Here is an 11,806-nt window from a genome sequence, read left to right as displayed (position 1 = left end):
ACCTCCCGAATCTTTCTCCATGATCCGTCACTAGTTTCAAGCGATGTTTCAGTATCACATAGTATCTCAAGATCGTGGCTGTCGATCCATTGTAGGGTAGACGTGTCCTTATTCATCTCATTAGTCTGTATGTCTCACTGTTTAGTTGATAACTCGACTTAGAGTGACTGGATTGCGTTTAAATAGGTATCATCACCTTTGCTACGTTCCTAAGAAGCAGCATAGTTAAAATGTTTGCCTGGAAAATGTGAAATGCTCCCGTTTGAGCGAAGCGAAAAGTCGAGTACAACGAACCCTTATTCATCCTACCATTTGAGCTAATGCGTTGAATAGAGATAGCAGATACTGCTTTAACTAACGTGTTCAAATGGGTGAGATGAATAGAGGTGCTAAGATTTAGGGAGCAGTAACCCTATGTATGTGCGAATCGTACTGAACATGTAATACTCATTTCCACCATTGTATTGAACATAACCAGCCATGGAATCGTAGTCTGGACAAATGAGAAAAGCACAATTGCACCACTAGGTGGATTAAAACAGGTTTTTATTTTGGGAATGCGTCGAGTTGAGACGAAAACGTAATATGATTAATAACGAGGATAACACTTTCCGAATGTAGAGAGAAATTTATGAAAAATGACGATTTCCATTCGACTCTAGCAGGTTCTGATCGATTTTGATAAGCATTTTATTTTTGTTGTATGACCAATTATATGTATAGGTCAAATGTTTAAAAACAGGTATTTAAGGTAAAGATAGCATCGTTTTGAAACCGCCAATTTCGGAGGGTTAGTATCTTCGATGAGTTTTACAAACGTTAAACAGCGCATTATTTGATAAAATAGTTTTGACGGTATATCGTCCAAGAAGTATTTATGGTGAATTTTCTTAGGTTAATATTCATGACTACAATAAAGTCTCAACAAATTCGCTAGACACGAACTCTGTTACTATTTTCTGAAAAATTAATTCTGCATAATTTTAAAACTTCAAAAATTACGGTTTCGGAATTATGCCGTTTGGACAGTATGATCGATTTTCACCAAACCCCCACCAAACCGAATTTCTGGCTACGCCGCTGATTTCAAGTAAGTAGAAACAAAGTCGTTCTACACTCGTTCACAAGAAACTTTTTCGAATGCTGAATATCTATTATAATACATTGAAACCCCGATTTTATCAGCCAAATATGAACATATGTTTGATGGGCTCTAGCAGACGAACAAGACTGAATTCGAGTAAATCCTTTCTTGAGCATGTTTTCCTTATCATGAAGATGGAAATATGCAAAAATGAAAAATTCATCATAATCAGAAATAGTTATCAGACTACATCAAGGGACGGGAAGAATATTTTAACAGCTTCAGTTTATTATGAAGAAAAAAAATTGCCCGCTTTAGTCAATGTCCCCATTTTGTCAGCCTAAAATACGCCATGAGACTGATAAAAATGGGTCTTTATTGTATGTATTATTCACTGTGTTTCACATTAATAGGTACATTTCATTTTTGGAGATTTTTTTATTGCATCGAACTACAACAATTTTTAGGTATTTTCAAGGGGTTATTTTATAAACTTCTTCCAAAATTTGGCGAACCTATTCCAATTCGTATACCAATTAATTGGTTTATATATTGCAGATAGAGAAAATACTGAAATTTTCAGATTTTTTTCTACACAATATTACGAAAGCTTATTAAACAATTTTTCCTAATAAGTTTGTGAAAATTATAAACTATTTGAATTTTTTTAATAGTTTTATTTTTTATTTAACCGTGATTTTTTTATAAATAGTGCTTCACAACGTAGTCTATTTTTCATGGCTTGCGGTGAGCACGATCTCTCGAATTGCTGAACTGGAAATTATGGAATAGAAATTAATTTTTAGTATTCTTTACAGATTTAACTCGCCGCGCAGATAGCTCTGAATTGGACCCGCTGGTGCCCTAAGACGATTTCGCTAGATTTTCAGAGCACTGTGCACCCAGTGCATTAACGCAAGTGACGGAAGGTTATCGAAAAGATTCGTGAAAATGAAAATTCCAGTAATGATGATGATTTTCCCAAACGGTTCGTTTTCGAGAGGTTTTTATTTGTTCTTTGGCATTAGGATTAGCGATAATAATTCAAATCAAGGATAATACTGGGAAGTCACCTTTAGAAAAAGTCGATGTCGAAGTAAAATTTGGAACTATGCACGCATGCACTTCAGAGATAGCGTGATATCAGGAGCTGCGATTTCATTTCAACGCTTTTTTGTGAAAAGGGCGATACTTACAAATGTAAACATAAGGCTTTTTTCATACATGCGAATGAGGGCTTTGAAACGCAACAAATTTACCTAAAAATTTGGATTCTACGATATTGCTTTCTTAAACTACAGCAAAAATAAAACGACGGGCGAAACTGTATTTTTGTTTGTTTATTTAAAGTTTCGCCCTCCGCGCTTCATGCAAACAAACAGAGCGATACTTTTTTTGCTAGCGGTTTAGAGGCGAAACTGTTTTTTCGTATTTTTTTAGGATTATCAGCTGTAAATAGTAACAATAATCGCTATTGAAAAAACCCGGACGAAATCGATGGTGTAAAACGGTAGTTATTTTTAAAAAGCGTAAGGGCGATACTTCAATGCTGATAGGTGGGACCGAAAAAGTAAACAATCGCCAAAGGGGCGATACTATCATTTTGTCAATTTCAATAACAAAAACAAATTTTAATTTAATAATTTCAAACACTGTATGAAGTTTTAGGTTTCGATCACTGAATCATGCAATCTAGGATGTAAAAAACACAATAGTTCTTAAATAGGAAATAAAGCCAAGTCTGGAAATATTCACTGTTGATTTTATTTGAATGGTGTCACTGCTAGTATCGCCCTTTTCAAGAAAAAGCGCTTCTTAGTTCTCAGTCGCGTTGGAAATTTGAGTTAAGTATAAACTTCAAATCGATTAAAAAGAAAATCGATTTTTTTGGCTCAGTACAATATATAACCCCTTTAGGAAAATTCAGTTTTCCCACTACAATGCATTGATTGAGAAATTTAAATATTTTATTAACAGAGCATTAGCAATAATTCGTTTGTATGTCTATTTTGTGGGCCATTTTTTCGCTTTCCCATTGATTTGGTTTGAGATTTCTAGCACTGATGTTGTCCTATGCTGATTTGAGCGATTCTCTGAGTCCTGTCACTATCCCATGTAGTATGTGTTATCAAAAACATCGCGAAGCATCAAGTTCTAAATGTTCTCAAACGATATAATATCCGAAGAGAGTGATAAGAGTTATAAGAAATGCCTCATCACACTGTTAGGTGGATTAAAAACGTTTTTTATTCAACATTTTAAATATATTTTTCTTTTGCAACCTTGTGTAACGGTTAAGTTTTAAGGGTAGGGAGACCCGGGGCTATTACGACAGTGGGGGTAATTCGGACCCCCTCGATTTCTCAGAAAATAGCAAGATTTTCTGACTATCGTACATATTCGTGGAACCGCTATTCTGAAACATTAATTTTGAGAGTTGAAGTTGATTCTTTGTTCTTCGTAGAAAGGAGATACAACGTGTTTCGTTGTTTTGCCATTCTCAAAACAAAAATCATTATAATGCAAAAACCGTGATTTAAGGAACAAATAAAAGTGAAAAAATAACAGGTAAGTGTTTTGGAAAGCTTGACGCTCCTATCAAAGACTGGTTTTACATTTCTTATAAAAGAAATGTATAGAATTCGCTCAAGCTTTCAAGATTTTTTCCGAGGCCCGGAGGGCCGAGTCTTATATACCAATCGACTCAGCTCGACGATTTGGGACAATGTCTGTGTGTGTGTATGTAACGGACAAATTCTCATTCGTGTTTCTCAGCAATGGCTGAACCGATCTTATCCAAGCCAATTTTAAATGAAAGAACTAAAAAACAGTATGAACGCTATTAATTTGTTTTTGATTCTGATGTTTAGTTTCCAAGATATGAATGTTTGAATGCGTGAAAATGGCGTTTTTTTTAAATTATCTGCCGAAATTGACAATATATATGTTTTAGACAGCTTTAACGAATACCTTTCGAACAAGCTATAGATTGTTGAAATCGGACTATTATCAAAAGAGATATTTAACATTAAATGCGGACGAAAGATTTTTATCATTTTCCATTGCCAGAAATATGACCAAAAACATGTAATCTATTATTAACGCCAAAACGGCTTATTTTAGGTCAATAATATCTTCGGAGAATTTAATGGAGGTAATATGCCCTTTCTTTTGGTATTGTGCTTTTGCTGATTAATCCCCCTATGAGTGAGATATTTTCACAAATTTTCTTGGAAGTGATTATATCGAAATGATGTCTTCAGCAAATTTGTAGCTCTTACTTTTGCGAATAACTTTACTAAAGACTTTAAATATCTATTTTGAATGCTTTAAAAGTTATGGCTTGTTGTTTGTTGATTACTCTTTGTCGCCTATTTATTGTTCAATATAGTAATAATCCATTGAAATAAGCTAAACATTATTTCGATAAAACGAATTTTGTATTTCATTTTACAATCTACAACCGCTAGAAATAATCATCGAATACTTCCAAGTTGTCTGGAAGGAACTTGATAACTTATCAGTACAAAAATGTTCATTTGTGCGAACCTTCTGACTGCAAATTTTTCTAACTTATAACCATCGGATCGATCTGAAACATATCGGAAAATGAAAAGCGAAAAAAAACCCCCCCACAACACCCAAAAAAAATATTGGATTGAAGTTGAAAATTTATTGATACAGCCTGATTTAATTCAATATTACAAGAACAATTATCTGATCCGTAGATTGATAACCTGTTGTTGTAAACATCATGAGGACTTTTGATAAATTGTCGGAATGGGGTCCTGATATGTAACTGATCTATTGGTCTTCATTTCACAGTTGTCTAATAGCATCAATATCAAATTCCTGCCTGAAAACATTCCAATAGAAAATTCCAGAGTTCTGCAATTAATCATAATCCTCAGATTTATTTTCAAATTGAGCTCGTTTTTGTAGAAATGTACTGTAATATAGGTCTTTATTTAATAGGAATCGAAGTTAAAATTGATTTAATGTCTATGAAACATAGAACTGCTCACCAAAAAAATGCATAACTTTCAACATTTGCTAAAAATGTTTTTGCCTTTCTCATTCACTCTAAAATTCGTCAATCTAATCCCGACCCGGAGGGCCGTGTGTCATATGCCAATCGACTGAGTTCGTCGAGATCGGAAAATGTCTGTGGGTGTATGTGTGTATGTGGAACAAAATGTGACCTCTGTTTCTCAGAGATCGCTGGACTGATTTGCACAAAGTTAGTCTCAAATGAAAGGTACAACCTTCCGATCGGCTGCTATTGAATTTTTTTTTATTGATTGGACTTCCGGTTCCAGAGTTACGAGTTGAAGAGTGCAATCACACAGCAAATTCCCATATAAACTGAAATGAAAAAATTTCAAAATCAAATTTGTATTTTTGATGCCAAATGACTTTAAAATGCATGAAACATTGAGATGTTTGACAAAAATTGACTTTTTTGGACTTTGGTACATTTTTGCCTTTCCCATATAGAAAGGTTATGCAATCACTCCAAAAATCGTCAATCATACCGGCACGGAGGGAGTATGCAGTGAGGGGTTGCTACTTTAAAATTAAAACTAGTTTAAAATTTCTTAACATGTTGAAAATTTTCGGCAGGACCTGGACCTCCCGGATCTTTCTCCATGATCCGCCGCTGGTTTCAAGCGATGTTTCAATATCACATAGTATCTCAAGATCGTGGCTGTCGATCCATTGTATGTATGTGCAAATCGTACTGAACATGTAATACTCATTTCCACCATTGTATTGAACATAACCAGCCATGCAATCGTAGTCTGGACAAATGAGAAAAGCACAATTGCACCACTAGGTGGATTAAAACAGGTTTTTATTTTGGGAATGCGTCGAGTTGAGACGAAAACGTAATATGATTAATAACGAGGATAACACTTTCCGAATGTAGAGAGAAATTTATGAAAAATGACGATTTCTATTCGACTCTAGCAGGTTCTGATCGATTTTGATAAGCATTTGATTTTTGTTGTATGACCAATTATATGTATAGGTCAAATGTTTAAAAACAGGTATTTAAGGTAAAGATAGCATCGTTTTGAAACCGCCAATTTCGGAGGGTTAGTATCTTCGACGAGTTTTACAAACGTTAAACAGCACATCATTTGATAAAATAATTTTGACGGTATATCGTCCAAGAAGTATTTATGGTGAATTTTTTCAGGTTAATATTCATGACTACAATAAAGTCTCAACAAATTCGCTAAAGACACGAACTCTGTTACTATTTTCTGAAAAATTAATTCTGCATAATTTTAAAACTTCAAAAATTACGGTTTCGGAATTATGCCGTTTGGACAGTATGATCGATTTTCACCAAACCGAATTTCTGGCTACGCCGCTGATTTCAAGTAAGTAGAAACAAAGTCGTTCTACACTCGTTCAAAAGAAACTTCTTCGAATGCTGAATATCTATTATAACACATTGAAACCCCGATTTTATCAGCCAAATATGAACATATGTTTTATGGGCTCTAGTAGACGAACAAGACTGAATTCGAGTAAATCCTTTCTTGAGCATGTTTTCTTTATCATGAAGATATGCGAAATATGCGAAAATAAAAAGTTCATCATAATCAGAAATAGTTATCAGACTACATCAAGGGACGAGAAGAATATTTTAACTGCTTTTTATTATAAAAAAATGCCCGATTTAGTCAATGTCCCCATTTTGTCAGTCTAAAATACACCATGAGACTCATAAAAATGGGTCTTTATTGTATGTATTATTCACTGTGTTTCACATTAATAGGTACATTCTTTTATTGCATTTTTACAGATTTTTTTATTGCATCGAACTACAACAATTTTTAGGTAGTTTTCAAGGGGTTATTTTGTAGACTTCTTCCAAAATTTGGCGAACCTATTCCAATTCGTATACCAATTAATTGGTATACTTAAGGGTTTATATGTTGCAGATAAAGAAAATACTGAAATTTTCAGCTTTTTTCCTACTCAATATTACGAAAGTTTATTAAATAATTTTTCCTAATAAGTTTGTAAAAATTAGAAACTATTTGAAATTTTTTAATAGTTTTATTTTTTATTTAACCGTGATTTTTTAATAAATAGTGACCATCGCTTCACAACGTAGTCTATTTTTCATGGCTTGCGGTGAGCACGATCTCTCGAATTGCTGAACTGAAAATTATGGAATAGAAATTAATTTTTAGTATTCTTTACAGACCCGCTGGTGCCCTAAGACGATTTCGCTAGATTTTCAGAGCACTGTGCACCCAGTGCATTAACGCAGGTGACGGAAGGTTATCGAAAAATTTCGCGAAAATGAAAATTCCAGTAATGATGATGATTTTCCCAAACGGTTCGTTTTCGAGAGGTTTTTATTTGTTCTTTGGCATTAGGATTAGCGATAATAATTCAAATCAAGGATAATACTGGGAAGTCACCTTTAGAAAAAGTCGATGTCGAAGTAATATTTGAAACTATGCACGCATGCACTTCAGAGATAGCGTGATATCAGGAGCTGCGATTTCATTTCAACGCTTTTTTGTGAAAAGGGCGATACTTACAAATGTAAACATAGGGCTTTTTTCATACATGCGAATGAGGGTTTGAAACGCAACAAATTAACCTAAAAATTTTGATTCTACGATATTGCTTTCTTAAACTACAGCAAAAAATACAACGGTCGAAACTGTATTTTTGTTTGTTTATTTAAAGTTTCGCCCTCCACGCTTCATGCAAACAAACAGGGCGATACTTTTTTTGCTAGCAGTTTAGAGGCGAAACTGTTATTTTCGTATTTTTTTAGGATTTTCAAGCTGATACCAGCTGTAAATAGTAACAATGATCTCTATTGAAAAAACACGGACGAAATCGGTGGTGTAGAACGGTAGTTATTGTAAAAAAACGTAAGGGCGATACTTCAATGCTGATAGGTGGGACCGAATAAGTAAACAATCGCCAAAGGGGCGATACTATCATTTTGTCAATTTCAATAGCAAAAACAAATTTTAATTTAATAATTTCAAATACTTTATGAAGTTTTGGGTTTCGATCACTGAATCATGGATGTAAAAAAACACAATAGTTCTTAAATAGGAAATAAAACCAAGTCTGGAAATATTCACTGTTGATTTTATTTGAATGGTATCACTGCTAGTATCGCCCTTTTCAAGAAAAAGCGGTGATTTCTCAGTCGCGTTGGAAATTTGAGTAAAGTATAAACTTCAAATCGATTCAAAAAAAAAATTTCGATTTTTTTGGCTCAGTACAATATATAACCCCTTTAGGAAAATTCAGTTTTCCCACCACAATTTAGATATTTTATTAACAGAGCATTAACAATAATTCGTTGGTATGTCTATTTTATGGGCAATTTTTTCGCTTTCCCATTGATTTGGTTTGAGATTTCTAGCACTGATGTTGTCCTATGCTGATTAGAGCTAAATGTTCTCAAACGATATAAAATCCGAAGAGTGATAAGAGTTATAAGAAATGTCTCATCACACTGTTAAAAACGTTTTTACCAACAAATTTTCACCCTAGTGAGAAATTTTGGTTTTTACCAAATTTTCCTCCTTAGGGTGAAATATAGCATATTGATGCTCCTATTTTATGGAATGATTTTTGTTTGGGTGAAAACAGATATTTTCGAGACGCGCACCACTTTTGTGCGATATGAGCGTACGGGGCTATTCGGACCCCCTATTCCGTCAACCACCGTTCAACGGCTTGCGGCTGCGCACACCATTGCACACACCACAGCAAAGAAAATACATGGGCCGCCAATCGACAGCTGTGGCATAGGGGCCGTACACTAATTACGTAAGGCTTTTTTAGAGCTTTTCAACCTCCCCCCCAGATAAGGTTCGTAAGGTTTTGGTGAACTCCCCCTCCCCCTACATAAGATCTTACCATGATTATCGTAATTAAATTATTGAATTGATATTCAGTAACTCCAATTTGCTATATTCCACTTCCTTTGAATCTATTTTCTTGTGATGTAGAATTTAAAAGAGTTTATAACCTCTTCTGGCATGAATTTATTCTGAGTTCCAGCTGTGACACTTATCGTACGCATAGCTCCATCTTATAATTTTCTTGAATTAAAATACAGTTCACACTCTGGAAATATTCGACATTCAAGATCTTTGACAATCGCATGTTAGAACATTTTCCAGATACCTTGCGGGTTTGAATCGAACGTTTGAAAAGAACAAAGTCGGTCTAACAACACGAAGGGTATCAACACTTCTTAACTTGTAAGGCATATTGTGACTCCAATTCCCGAACAGAACAAAGTACAACCAAGAGCCAAAAAATTACATTGTTATACAAGGATTATATGAAAATAGTTCCCTTTTCTTATTAAAAAGAATATTTTCCTTATGGATTTAATTTTTTAAACTTGTTTTATGATATTACGTAAGAAAGGACAAACCCTCCCTCCCCCTCAGATAAGAATTTGTAAGATATTTTGAAACTCCCCCTCCCCCCATATGCCCTTACGTAATTAGTGTATGGCCTCATACTAGATTAAGTTTTTTAAAGCAATTTATTTTTTTGTGCTTCTTAAGGAGTGTCTCTTGTAACTAATTCATAGGTAAACATAATTCCATTGTAAAAAATGAAAGAAAAATGACGGTCTGAATTGCCTTGTAGGGAGGTCCGAATTACCCCTACATTGTAAAAGGATGGAAAAACGTAGAGGTTTGCAAATCGTCGTCTAGCGCTGCCATTGAGTGGTGCAAATAAATCTTTTATGGCACCAAATTGTAGCTGATGTTTCAAACTAACAATTAGGACTTTTGATCGGTAACTTTTTTCACATCTATCCACCTAAAAAGGGCGATTTGCTTAAGTAGGTCCGAATAGCCCCAGGTTCCTTTACTATTTATTTATATGTTTGAAAGAGCGATATATTGGTAGGGGTTCCTTAAAATCAGTTTTTGGTTGTTTCTTCCAACAATGTATTTATTTAACTTTGGTTTGTTCTTGAAAGATTCATTTTAAAAAGCATCAATTTGTCGAAATTTTCATTTTTATCCCAAGATTTACATCACTACAAATCAATGCATTTACTAAAATTAGTACCTGAAACTTTAAAGAATAAACCGAAGTAACTAATACTTAGATACATATCGCCCGTTTAAATTTATAGATAAATAGACTTATATTCCTATATGTCACTGTGTTAGGTCCGTTAGTTTGTGGATATAACTTATTAATAATCTATACCTGACGCAAATGATCATTTAATGACATTCCGAGGTGAAAAAAAAACATTTTATCTACGTATCCTCCGCCATCGAGTGCGGCATCTCACCCGCAATTTTGATGCGGCATCTCTCCCAATTGTATGGGAGAGATGCCGCACGACGACACTTTCCTCTGAAATTATGGATGACAGTGCTCATGATCAGATTGCCTTCTAAAAGGACCCAGCTACTCAACCGATACATAATTTACCACAAAAAATCGAACAATTAAAAAAAAACGAATTTTTAATGTGGTACTGAAAAAATTTCGGCACTCCGTGATGCAACTGGACGCACATAATCATCAATAAATTTTTTGTGAGGTAATAATAAGGATTATTTTAACTTTTAACTTTCGGCACTCCGTGATGCAACTGGACGCACATAATCATTAATAATTTTTTTGTGATGTAATAATAAGGATTATTTTACATTTCCAGTGTTGTAATTCTTCACAAGACAAACTCACAACATCATATTACCGTGTAAAAGTGCTCCTATATACGAGATATAGAAAGTGCGGCATCTCACCCAACGCGGCATCTCTCCCAAAGTTACCCTTCCTCAGAAAGTAAACAACATATCTAAAAACAAAAACAATAGTGTCAAATGGCAACGTTGAGCTTTTCATTTGAAACTAATTTCATTAAGATCGGTTCAGCGGTTTATTGAGATAATTACATGATATTAGTGCACATACATACATACCCACACACACAGACATTGTCCAAATTTGTCGAGCTGAGTCGATTGGTATATGAGACTCCGGGCCTCGGAAAAAGTTTTCAAAGTTTGGGCAAATTCTATTCTTTTCTTTTGTAAGAAATGTAAAAATCGTGTTGGTATTCAGAAATGCTCAAACGGTTGAAATTTTACATAATTTTAAAGTTGATTAAAGCTCTACCAAGCTGTATCAAGTTTTCCTACATCGATTTTATTTTGGTGTCATAAACGTCCAACAAAATCACCCACTTTTTTCGCTGACGATCGGAATAGATAGCGCTAAAGCAAGGACAAAGATTAATAAATTGCGTCCGGGCGCATGCTGCTCCAGCCACAACGTCTAACAAAATAAAAAAAAAGAACACACCCAGTGGACTGCACTGAACATCGCGAGACGATGGATACGGATGGGAATCCCTGCTGGTGGAAAAAAAACATTGCTCGGTTAGGTTTCGATAGATGAGCATCAGGAGAATGTGTGCAATAAAAAACTCACTTTTACTTTCGATAGACAGATTTTTGTCCTTTCTGATAGATGAACACCATTTTTCCCAAGTGGCATTTAGTTAGAGTCACATACTGCCAAATATCATTAGATTTAGCGGAGCATTCCTTTACCGGTGCACTAGCTCTCGCTCGTAACATGAAACAGAAACAGTGACCATGCGCGAAATAAGGTACAGAGAGCTTTTTGACCCACTGCGCGAAATATGGGCGGAGTTATGTAGAGCGAAAGCTC

This window comes from Topomyia yanbarensis, chromosome 2, assembly GCF_030247195.1.
Source record: "Topomyia yanbarensis strain Yona2022 chromosome 2, ASM3024719v1, whole genome shotgun sequence".
Classification (NCBI taxonomy): Eukaryota; Metazoa; Arthropoda; class Insecta; order Diptera; family Culicidae; genus Topomyia; species Topomyia yanbarensis.
The sequence above is the reverse complement of the archived record's forward strand: the minus strand, read 5'-3'. Positions refer to the sequence as shown.